Source organism: Dermacentor andersoni, chromosome 1 (genome assembly GCF_023375885.2).
Source record: "Dermacentor andersoni chromosome 1, qqDerAnde1_hic_scaffold, whole genome shotgun sequence".
Classification (NCBI taxonomy): Eukaryota; Metazoa; Arthropoda; class Arachnida; order Ixodida; family Ixodidae; genus Dermacentor; species Dermacentor andersoni.
In genome coordinates, this window is record NC_092814.1 from 130,032,209 (window position 1) to 130,045,302 (window position 13,094).

A 13,094-nucleotide genomic window follows, 5' to 3' on the forward strand; every position below is an offset into this window, starting at 1 on the left:
CCCGGATGGTCGTTGTGCTGCTCAGCATACAGTCAACCGCATCTCTTCGCTGCTGGCCTCCGTTGTCGCGATCTCACCGCTGGCAACCAGATGTTGTAATCGTACCGCTGGCACGAGTTGTTGGGGACTCGGTGATGACGCCCGTTATTGCCAATGGGTCGCAAGCCCCAAGGGTAGCGTTGGCCTGGCGGCCTGGGGCACTGGAAGCATCCGAAGGTCCCGGCAAAGCATGAGAAGACTGGTAACAGAACAACTTGTTTATTCTAACATAGCAAAAGAGCGGCCGGTCAGTTCGACCGAAGTGGAGAGACGGGAGAGCACGTAACTCAACAGTACAAATCGGAGCCTCTCTCCTGGCGTCCGGGGGCAGCTGCTCTTATACTCTCGGCGTCGCGGTCCAAAAGGGAAGGTCACGGGATGAAGGTCACGGGACGGCGGAGCATGACCCCACGACGGCGCGAACTGTCGGGCCGAGAGACCTGCTGAACCGAGTGTAGTGACGCATCGCCAACCTTCACCCACACGACGGCGCGAACAGTTGAGCCGAGAGACGTCCAGGCTCCTCATTCGGGGAACTCCGCTCCCCGGCTGCCGCGCTTTGACAAGCGAGGGCACACACACACACACGCACACACGAAGACACGTGGCACTGAAACACGCCTGGACACGCTTGGCGGGTAGGCGTTGCGGCGGCGTCGGACGGGCCAAAATGTCCGCCGCTTTGAACAAAGCCCCGGCGTCCGTTGCATCCGCGCCGGCATTACCGCGCGTTGTAGGCGAAACGTAACAACACCAACGCAGTCCTCGGTTTTCTGAAAGTTGTTGTGTTGCATGTTATTAGCCCCAAACGTTCGTAGCGTCTCCTCTCTTCAGAGGATGCCGCTGTGATAGCTGTTTCGTATAGCACATGCCTCCAGGCCCTTGTGTTTCAAGGGCTCTAAGGAGGCAGTACTGCTCTAACATTTCTTATAATCTGATATATTTTACATTTCGTATCATTCTTTTTAAATGCATCTCAATGTTCATAGTACAAGTCATATGTCATCGCCATAATTTTATTATACAGATGTTACGCACTTTAGAGCGACTATATTTAAGGCCCCTTTACAGCCACGTCACACCAACTTCATAGAAATCATAATTACACTGCAAACTCATTACCACAGACACGGCGCTCTTTAGTCATACTTGGCCTTTGCGCCATTAAACATCAAACATTCATTCAGAAGAAGGGTTAGTGAAAACAACAGGTGATTTGATATAGGTTTTCCCATGAGCAATATTATGTAACAGAACAACACGGTCACAAATACGTCTATGGGCCAGAGGTTTTAGTAGCAGCGTATTATCACGTGATGTCCGTGAGAAATGGCGGTCGCAATGATTATATATCAATATAATTGCTTTTTTTTTCTAAATAGTGTTTATATCTTTGGAATGATGGGGAGACCACACAGCCGATGTGTACTCAAGTGGAGGCCTTATTAGGGCTCTGTATGCCCTTAAATTACAATCCCAAGTTTCATCTCGTAAGTTTCTTTTTAGAGAGCCCAACTTCCTCAACGCCTTATTAATTATGCATTTAATGTGAGCATGCCATGTATTAAATTCTAAGGGGTACACCTTCTACGCTCAGGTAATACTTTCTTGGATATAGGACAAACGTTATATATAGGACATTTTATATGTGCAATCTGCGTTTGTGGTGTTTCCATGCAGAAAAAAATGAGTACGACGATTACGGTACTCCCTCATGCGAAGTTGAGCGCAGCTCGATACGTATTTTCATTTCGCGCTATTTGTGGCAAAGAATTTGAGACCGACATCACCGCACCTATTGGCAGTGGCTCAGTGCCGTCAGTGCCTTCTCAGAGGGCGGATCAGTATAGCAACGCTGGCATGATGAGCGACAGCAAAGCTAACTGTGGATGAAGACGACGACGAACGCGTGAGCAGTGGCACTAGTGCGTTCGCAGGGTTACTCCGAGGGACGCCGACGCTCAAACCAGGAACGGGCGCCTAAGAGCTGCACTCTAAAAATGGTCTTTCACGTCTTTGGATCACTATCATCATCATCATCATCATCATCATTATCATCGTCGTCGTCGTCATCATCATCATCCAAAGCAGCGAAGAGAATTTTAAAAATAAAGAAGACGAAGGCGTTTGATGCACGGGCAACGGCCACGAGCGCTGGCACGTTCAGTCGCTGCCATTGCTTGCAACGGTCAGACGTATAGTTCCGGGTCTCATCACCGTCATTTCGCTCGATTCCAGTAGGTACCGAAACCCTGGATCCTCACGTCCACCGAGCAGGCCACGATGCAGCGTGCGGCCCGACTCCGTTCCAAGGTCTTCGTCTTTCAGAGAGTACAACCTGGAAGCAGTCGAGCTCCGTGGTCGATGATGCTCATGGACATGAGGCGACAGCGACGTTCCACAGAAAGCGTCTGCGATGTGGGACCATGGAGCAGCCGCAAGCGCAAGTACGTCGCGTACTTCGTCGGCAGCTACACCATCCAGTGCCTGTCGGTCAACGAACTCTTTTCGGACTTGCGCTACCATTGGAGCATCCTGAGCCATCACCGGGTGAACCACGACAACTGGCGTATATCCAGCGAGGCCAACGTCTTCTTCCTTCTCGCGGAGCTATCCCTGCGGAACGAATTTCTATGGGTCAACTTTCAACTACGCGCAGTTAGTGCAGGACGAAATGCCCTAGCGTGTCTGCACGGACACGTGGTCCCAGTGTCTTCCAACATCCAGCGCAGGCACTTGTTCGTGGGAGTCCAGCGGGTGCCCATGGAGCTGTCCTCCATCAAGTTCCTGGAGGTATGCGAACCACGTATCTCGCAAAACCACTTTATGTGCCGGGACGACCTCCAGTTGAGCCGCAACATGTGGTACGTGAAGCTGTGCCGCTACCTGATGGAAGACTACTCAACCAGGTACCTCACCGAAACTCTCCACTCCCCGCTGACGACGCTCGACACGCTGGCGGGCGTGAGTATGGCTTCTCGAATTTCAGTGTGCAGCTCCATGCTGTGTGAGCCACTCGGCAACTGCAAGGCTCTGATCGCGCCCATGTTCCTCGAGAACAGGATCGACGTGCCCTAGGCCGAGACACCGAGGTGGGTTGATGTAACGTGTTCCGTGTGCGGCGTCAGATCCACGTCCACGAGCTCTTCTCTGCGGTCGACATCTGCTACGCTCGCGACGATACTGTGTGTCGCAGCACAGTGATCGAAGAGCTCGAAGTGAGCAACTGGGCATCGGGCGCATAAGGACGACACCAAGATTTCGCGGCGCCGTTCATTGCGTCGCCGATCAAGGCGCGTTGCTCGAGACGTTTCGAAATCTAGAACTTCGAATTGAACAAAACGGATCTCCTTTAGTGCATTTATATGGTTTTGACGATGTGAAAATTAAATGTGTGGCATTCAATTCCAACTTTGTCGCATATAATTCGTGTCTTCAGAGAAATAATTCACAGAGGGAGTTAATGAAGAGTAATCTGGCAGTCTCTAATACTATAATAATAATATTAATAATAATAATAATAATAATAATAATAATAATAATAATAATAATAATAATAATAATAATAATAATATTAGATGTGTCGCAGCGCCCTTGAAGACTAGGCGTCCCGATCATGCGGCATCGCACGCACCTTATCCGGCATGTGTAGTTCCCTAGACCCTGCACCATGCAGCTTGAGCTGCCCGATAATATAGGTGCGTGTGGGAGGCATCCCATACCTCTTCAATCTATCTCTGCAGGTGGTCGTTGTCAACAATTCTCGGCATATGACCATGTGCTGATGTCGGGAGAGAAGGTTTCCGGTAGCGTGGACGTTAATTACCGTCTGATAGCAGCCGTTTCGACTCGAAGCGATCGATGTTTACGATGCGTGAGTACGATGTGTACAAACGTTGAAACACATTTCTGCTTTCTGACTTCTTTTTTCTGCGTCTATAAATACCTGACTTATCCGTTCTACGCGGGAGTATCGTCATGACTGTCTTCGTATACAACCTTAATACTTCCTGCGTGAGCTTCTTCGAACAACAGCGCACTTTCTGAAGCGGCAATCATCTGGCAGCACTTTGCATTCATTGCACATTTATCCATGCCAAGGATCATCCGCAAACGAATTTCGGGATAGCTTCGTGATTGTAATTACGTCGCCGATTCGCGCACATTGCGAGCCGCATTTTCAATTATTTTCCTTTGTAAGAGTTTTGTCGTTCGCAGATCGGCTTTGGCTATTATCTGCAGTCTAGAGTACTCGGCTATGTCCGTAGTGTTGTTGTGTCATGCACTCTACGGGGTGATCATTTCCAAGTTTTAGGCAATTTTCCAAACTCCCCTGTTGCAGATAACATAATTGTAGTCTTGGAGCCGGATTATTCACAGAGGCGGGCATTACTTGCATGAGAAATCTAAGCGCATATTCAACGTAACAATGAAAATTCACTAAACATTTTAATTCATTACCTTTGGTCACATACTGCAATTTTCGAATTGCCAATGCGTTTGTAACGCGCATCTAAGCGGAATGAATTCAGATAACACCACCAGTTTGGAGGTATGCAATATCAAGCTCACCGTAAAAATTTACTGTTGTTGCAATTCCTTTTTCAAGAAAACGCCCTCTCATGCACTGAAGCACAAAAGTAACTGGAAAGCTCATGCATTTCGTCTCACACTTTGGGAAATGATATCTCGAAAGTGGTGTCATCCTGGAAATTAATTTCAATTGTACACGTCTTGCAAGCTCGCCCGCTACAATTCGTAAATTCCGATATGTGCCGTAAAGTAATTTAGAAGTAAATCAGTTGTTTTTTATTAATTAGTTGAATATGTGTTACGATTTCTTGTGTTAATAATCTCCACCTCTTCGAAAAATCCAGTTCGATGACAAAAATTATGCTATCTGCCACAGGCGATTTTTAAAGCTTCCATACAAAACATTAAAATGATCAACCTGTATAATGAAAACCTCGTTTGGGAGCGAGAAGGCCCGCAATTTCTGTTTCCAGGCGTTTCCTGTATGATTTCGCGACACCGCTGGCCCGACCTCTCTTGCCTGAGCGCAGCCTTTTGCTATGATGGACCTGCTTTCCTCACGGAACACTCGTTTTGCGATCAACTATTGACGGGCAGAACCAGATCTCATAGCACTCCCAAGCTGTGTGCCTCGCACATAGTTGCTGCCCTTCTGATGCTCTACTAATCGGTAACCGTAACACTGCGGAGTACGAGCACGTACGAGTACATGTAGCACCTCCAGTTTTCCCTCTTTTCCCCTCCCCCTTTTTGCTTCTTTATTGGCCACTTCTCACGAGCAGTAGCACTTCCAGACACACACTGGACAAAGGCGTGGCCTGCGCTCGGGTCAGCGTACGTACACGCGTGAAGGGCGGACTGCCTCCGCTTAGACTTGTGGCAAGCACATGGACGATGTAGAGGCACGCGGTTGACTTGGCGAGTGCGGTGTTGATCGTGTTGTTTGTCGCTTGCTAAATAATGGCGGTGTCTCACCAGTTATTTACGACGTATCTTGTCGGAATGCGCGAATTTTACACAGGCACTGCAACACGGGAAATAACTCAGCACGAGTGTTGTGTTTCTGATCATCACCTGATACGCCGTGGTGGAAGGCGTTACCATGCACACGGGTGTCTGCCTCGTTATGCGCTCACTCGACATGCAGAAACAACGTGTCCTCTATAGGTGTGGTCAAATGCACATTGCCGCATTCAATACACTGAATCAGATGTGCTTGAGAAAGTGTTATCCGTACATTCTAAGACACATAGCAGTATACCATTATTTTATTTTCCTTTTTATCGTACACAGAGTTTTTAAGAAATACCAGTGGCATATAGCACAATGCTACTAAAACTGGATTTCTTTCAGACGCTGACATTGCTTATGTGAAAGCTAAATCAATTTGTCAATAAAAAAATTCTCGCTAATTAACTTTTCAATTTTTTTTATTTGACGGCACACAATACATTAACGAATTTTAGGCGATCACATTGAAAGTCATATCCACTTGAAATGAATTCTGATGATGACACGAGTATCGAGATGCGCGTTCCCAATGTTTGCGACGGAACGCATTGGTGTTCCAGTAATTTTCGAGTTTCAATGCATAAAAAAGGCGTCTTGTTAAATAGGTAAGTTGAACAACAGTGAAGTTCTACTTCAACTTTCACTACGGTTATATGAAAACTGAGACTAGTTTCAAAATTAGTTCCAAGTAGATGCGCGCGTTTTCATTTGTTTCATTTTACGTTTTAGGTATTGACGACAAATTGCCCTTAAGGTTATGGGAAACTGATCTTGTCAATGAACAACAGGTGGTAGAAAGTGTTACGAAGGCCCCTATATACTACGACGTCTCTCATGGCGCAGGTCAGCTCTTGTGGGCTTAAGTAACCAATCAATGATATCGTTTGAAGTGCGGAGAGAGGTTGCTCTCACTCCACAGCATCATGACGCTCATTTAAACACAGACGCAACGCTAATCTGACTACGTGGTACGCTCGACTGCGACTAAAGAAGCGCGAGAGAGACTGATTTAAAGTCAGGAACAGGCTATGCTCCCGCCAATGGGAGTGCGGTAACGTCAGTGCGAGCTTACACGGTACACGTGAACCGTGACAGTGCGTTATTGTGGGGCGAGCAATCCGGCCGTGACTTGAATATGACGTGGGTGACGAGATAGCTGCTTGTGGTTCTCCACTCGAGAAAGGCCCTTTGCCATATTTCACGTCCACGCTCTTAACAGCAGGTATAGCAGCTCTTAGTTTCTGCTGACCGTAGATAAAGAATGTTACGTGGCATATTCTACGACGTCTTACAGTTCTCATTCGTGTGATTATTGTGGCCATACATCTCAGTGTTAACACAGACAAACATTACTCTGAGGGGCAGAGGTTATAATAAGTACATCACGGAGTAACGGAGGAAAGCTTAAAAATTAGATTTTGGGATTTTACCCGCTAAGACCACGGTATAAATACGAGGCACGCCGTAGCGAAAGCTCCAGATAAATTTTGACTGCCGAGGTCGGGGCTGTTTAACGTGCACCCAATGCACGGTGCACGGGCACATTTGCATTTCGTTTCTACCTGGGCAATGTCAAATGACTTCATTCTCGCAATACACTTCATTTGCAAGTCTGAGCCCTCCACTCATCTGCTGTCGTTCACGGGCCACAAGATGCTAGGATACCCGTGACGTGTGTGACGACAGAGGGAACGCTATATTAATTCTGGAATAACGAAATCAACAGCAAGATCTGTGCAATGAAATTATCCCACCCATTGTTGTGTCCTACATTAGCATTGTTTTCTGATGCCCTAACACCGATAAAATGTGTATCGGACTTCTCCTTTGCACGAAATACATACATATTGGGCACTGATTGGTTGAACGCCAAAAAATACGGCCGAATACCTTTGATATACTTAGTTAAGCTCAGGACTATTACACCAGACGCTACTGCTTCCTGATGGGTCATGAGCAGAGAACGGAAGCTTAGGCAAAATGCCTCTTTTCACCTTGCATCCTTATTGTGCCTATGTAACTAACAACGTATATCTTATAGCCTAGGCAACTTGCCTCATTATGTTTTATAGAAAAAATCAAGTGAATTTTATATAACAGACGTTTAGTGGGCTGTTTTCCTTAAAAAGTCATACTTTGTGTTCGGATGCACAGCGGAAGCTCTTACTAATTAGGCCTAAAGATGCATAAACGCCAGTATTTGGCACCTATATATTATATGGCTTAAGTAACACCTTTAATGCCTATGATAGACCCTTGAACAGCATTTTTAGTGCCTTAACACCCTGTCGCTAGTCATCAGATAACTGGCAAAATATAATTCAATCAACATTTGTACAAAATGTAATTGTAGCTGTTCGTCTATTTTGATCGGGAACACCCTGAGCCTGCAGGACCTAAAAGCAAGCACGAACTAAATTACGAAGTAAACAAAATAGAACGTGATTATTCCCATCAATGCTTCTTTTAAAACTCGCCACGTAGAATCCAACTTCAGTTCAAACCTACGTAATGCTTGGTTTAGTAAAGAATGGTTGTTATGAATGCTGGAAATAAATAAATAAATAAATAAATAAATAAATAAATAAATAAATAGAAGTGTTCTCGACCGAATAATTATTGCTTTTGCGATGTATTGTGCCTCTTCTCGGCGATTCCGTGGGCGCTGCCATGCTTGAACAAGTGGTGACGCGTCCATTGCTTGCCTCAACTGCCTACGTTGCCTCCGCGTTTACAATGGGTATGCGTGACGCCGGTGTGTCTTAGCAAACCTCTGTTTCCGGTGATATCGTAGACGGTGACTGGGTGGACGACACGAAGATTTGGCCACAGCTTTAGAGAAGATGCGAAAGTACTTTTGAAGCTTATTAGGCTATGCGGAAATGACGTGAGTAGCGTATAAATTCTTCCTTTAAAAGCGAGGCTAAATGTCTATTTCAAACAATTCAAACTTTCCGCTCATCAATTGAATCAGAATTAGTGTGCTTTGCTCTCCGTTCTTTATTTGACAAATATTTTAAAGCAGCGGCTTGACACATTTCTGATTCAGTAAATTTCCTTGGTGCGGTCACTATCTGATGATTTCTGCGTAATCGCTGGCGGGTGGGCTCAGTTCCGAAAGATTTGTTCTTGCTGCGCGCAAGGCTTGAAACGTAGCCGTACATTGAAACGTACATTGTAATACATTGTAATACAAGAAAAGATGCATTATCGCTACGCTTGTATCGTAGTACTTGTATATCGACTTGTATCGCTAGTAACAGTATCGTGCACTGTCACGAAACATTCACCTTCGACCATTCGTGCGCTCCGGCATTAATCCGACCTCCGACCTCCGGCATTAATCGTGATTCCTTTCTCGCCCCCTTATATCTCTAGTTTCTTCTCGTAATAACCCCAAGCCAATCTTGGTCTCCCCTCTTCGAACTTGGCTGCGATGTCAGCAACCTTGCCCGTTTCTCGGATGTAGCAGTTCCGAACTCATATCTTGTATCCATCGCGTGTACCTGGGTGCGAGCCACTTGGCTCTTCTGAACGTTAGGCATCACTCAGGTTGCTTCGGTTCTGCACAGCCAGTCTTGTAAACTTGTCCTTTCCACTTCTTCTGGCACAGAACTCTGAAGATGCCTCGAATTCTATAACAATAGCTCAAAGTCTCCGTTTTAAAAGTGACGCGCAGTCGTACTTTCCAAATGGAGACGAAGTCAGTAAAACGCCTTTTTTTTATGCCATGTCATCGTGACATGGACTGGTTTCATGCTACACACGAGTACTTTCACACCCCCTGCATCAAATGAGGGCGACGATTGAATTCGCAGTTCTGTAGGTGCCTCGTATGTACGGCGTTATGTATCCGTCCTGTTCAACGTTGTTAACTGCACATCACAGATCTGCAGAACGAATGTCGATACACCTGGAGACGAGCCAAAAACACGGACGTGACATGCGTCTCGCGCGCCACATTTGCAAGGCAGCTAGAAGTAAGGTGATATCGCAGGGAGAGAGAGAGAGCGCGCAAGAAAACTCTTTATTGAACACCAGTGTGTTTAGCCACCATATATTGGCCTACGTATTACTCTGCAGGGAATGGGACTATCGCTGGAAAAACCTTACAAAAGCAATCGGTACCAATAGCAAAGACAAGCGCATTAATGACGAAGTGACTACGTATTTTCGCTAGGGGCTTTGCGAAACTGCTGCAGATAATGTGTACAGGCGGCCCCTTCACATCTGTCACGCTAAACAGTTCCAATGGTGCAGCCCGTTCGGAGGAACAACGCATTTAATTGTCTACCTCGAATTTCGGCTGCATTCACCTATATATGACGACCTGCACGGAATGCTGTTCAACAAGTTGCCTGAAATATGCCAGTGTATTGGGGCCTAACTGCGGTATAACGAACTTCGTCCACCTGCTGTCAGACAACATCACATCCCAGTCGTCTAGTCACATTCGGAAAAGCTTTGATCGCTCAAGAAATAAACGTGATATAAGATTTTGTACGCCTTGTGGCTACAGGTTTCCGACGATCACATTCTCACTCGAAAAACACTGGCGAAACGCATCCGCCTAAACAAATAAATTGTCAGATTGGTTCAGGGAAGAAAACTTTTATTTAGTATAAACTGTTATAACGTTTATTAATTTTACGTACACCATAAAAAATATAAAACTCAGACAGTACATTCGTATATATATATATACTCGGATGTCATTTTCACATCATTTTAGATTAAATGCTCACGTTCATTACATATTTACCAAAGCGGCTTCCACTTTTGACTTCCATGGGCAGAAACTTTAAACACTTCACAAGTACCCATAAGCAACAACTGTGTTTTACGCACGCCCGATTAGTACTTGAGTATGCCTGCAAATGTTTGGACCCGCACACATCGAAACTTGTCAATATGCTCGAGAAAATTCAATAGAAGGAAGTGCGCTTCGTGACATGGTAATTATAACATCGCAATTAGTGGCAATTAGTATGACAGCAAGTAAACAACAACAGCAATGACAACCGCTTAAACATGGCAGAAGGAAGCCGAGGTTAAAGCTTTCTCACAACATATATCACTCTAAAAAGGAATAGACCGTTAATTGTACAGAGGGCCGTCTCATTACGTGTCGAAAAGGGACCACGCAGAGGGACCATTACGTGTCAAAAAGAAGGCCTAAAAAAAGGCACGCTTTGAAAATTGGTGAAACTTATTTTAAATAGAACGCTTTTTGTTCTCTTCTTTTTTTTGCATGTGCCATTTCTGATTGGAACACTCTTGCACAAGGCGTTTGTATTTTATCAAATGATGCCTGTCAACGCATCAAAAAAATTGTGGCTACTTGACAGCTTGATGTATCCCCCTACTGTAATGACCATTTACGAAGAAGGTGGTGCAAGTACCCGCTAAATAAATTGCTAAAATAAAATAATGATCAAAGTGGGGGTTATTGCGAACAAAGCTGAAGAGGCAAAACTGGCCCCATTATGCAAGAGAAAGGAGGGCTACGGCGGGCGACAGAGCAATGACGAACACTGCATGCTGCAAAATTGAGTAAACGAGGCTGGCTCACCATATAGGTTTCCCATATGTTGAGCCTACAGAAGTTTCCTGTATAGCTTACCTATGCCATCTGGGGGCTCCAGATGGCATCCGTTATCTGGAGCCCCCAGACTTGATCTCGTAAACGCCCTTACAACACGTACAGGATCGTCGCCCTATAGGGTCATTCGCTCATGTGCGCTTGCGACGTTGGTGTGTGCCTACTAAGGGCAAAATTCAGCCCATAATCATTTCATTTATACTGCGTATCCCCAGCTTATCTGTACTGCAGAAGCCATATTGTACTGCGCTCTCAAGAACATGCTCGATCCATTTTTACCACCGGCACTTATTGCTTCGCACCCGCCGTTCGCTAACACTGCTCACGTATACGTGCCCATGTAGATTTCTTTTTAATCATGCACCCGCAAGGCTGTAGACAGGAGCGACCCTCTGTACGACATGTGACAAAGCGAAGATTAGTAACGATAGTCAGCTGTAAATAATGGTTTTATGTGCTGCGGCCTAGGATTAGAGAGTGTCGTCAGTCGTCTAGAAAAAATCGTGTGCAGCTTGCACCTGTGGTGCAAGGGTGGATACAACCGCGGAGCTTGTGATCACGTAACTTTTACTTTGCTTGCATAAGTTGTTTGTAGGCTTGGCTAAGTCGTTCCTAGGTTTTGCGAGGCTATGATAGGCTTGACTAAGTTGTTTTTAGGTTTTGCGACGTTATGCTAGGTTTTGACTAAATTGTTGTCTCGGCGGGCTTGCCGCTGGAAGCATTCGAGCAGTCGCAAGCCGGGATCGCTTTCTCGGCGACGCCGAGCGTTCAGGCGCCGACTCTCGCGTTCCCTGGACTGAAACTCGGTATCCTCGACTGGACGTCGCCTCTTCTCAGCTGCAGCTTCGGCGCGGTGCTCTGGATCAGCTCGGCGGCGACGCATCGCATCTCCATTGGCCGTAAAGCGCTCTTCCTGGTAAGCCGCTTCTCCTTCGGATGTCCGGACTTTCTTCGGTGTTCCTATGGCAGCAGCACGTATGCACGGAGCAGAGGAGGCGAGAGGTGTGTCGCCGCGCCGGCTGTTCCGAGATTTTACTCGCCTGTGACGTCACGACTCCACCCTACGCGCGTGGGGTGCGAGGAGGTTACGTGGCTCGGGGCTCTCGCAGGTGGTTGCTAGGCAACGCGAGGCGGCGCACAGCTGGGCTGAGTTTTCTGGTAACGCTCCACGGCGGAACTGAATGCTTAAACAGGTCCGCTGTTTAAAAAAAATGTCTTGAGTTCCGACGAGGTGGGAATCATAAAAATTCTGGGACCTCGACTTCTCGATTCAACCCGCCCTCGTTCACTTCCGGTGATTACTGATGATAATTAGGCGCACGAAATTGAACACCCTTACGATACATGTACCTCCTATGCATCTGACAAAAGGACACATCAATTGTATCGGTATTTTCTTGAACACTTATTTCCTGTGTCAGTGCAGACCTTGAGTGGTTTATTTGGATGACATTGGAAACGTTGGCAAGTACTGTGCCGCCGGCTTTCTCTACAAGCAATAAATTTTTCAAAGATCAAAGAATAACATGGCGCATTTGTGAGCGCTCTGATCCAGGCGTACAAGCGCAAAGTCACGCTTTTTTTTTATATCGAAATCTGCACAGCGAGGTGAGGGAGACGTGGAACACTGTTTATTTTGATCACCTGGAATTCATAAAAGGGCACCTAAACTGAGATACACGACGGTCCTTGTGCTCTGGCTCCGTCGGGATTCCGGCCGCCGCGGCCTGGAGTCGAACGCGAAACTCCGTCGAAGAATCGAGAGATGGGCGAGTTGGTACATTTTTGGAAGGCTATAGTAACAGCGCACTAAGGACGAAGGACGGTTTTGAAGCCTCCTTTGTTGCGTCTTGCACCGTCCTTAGTGCGCTGTTACTTTAGTGTGGCAAGTCGGTGTTCAACAAACGCC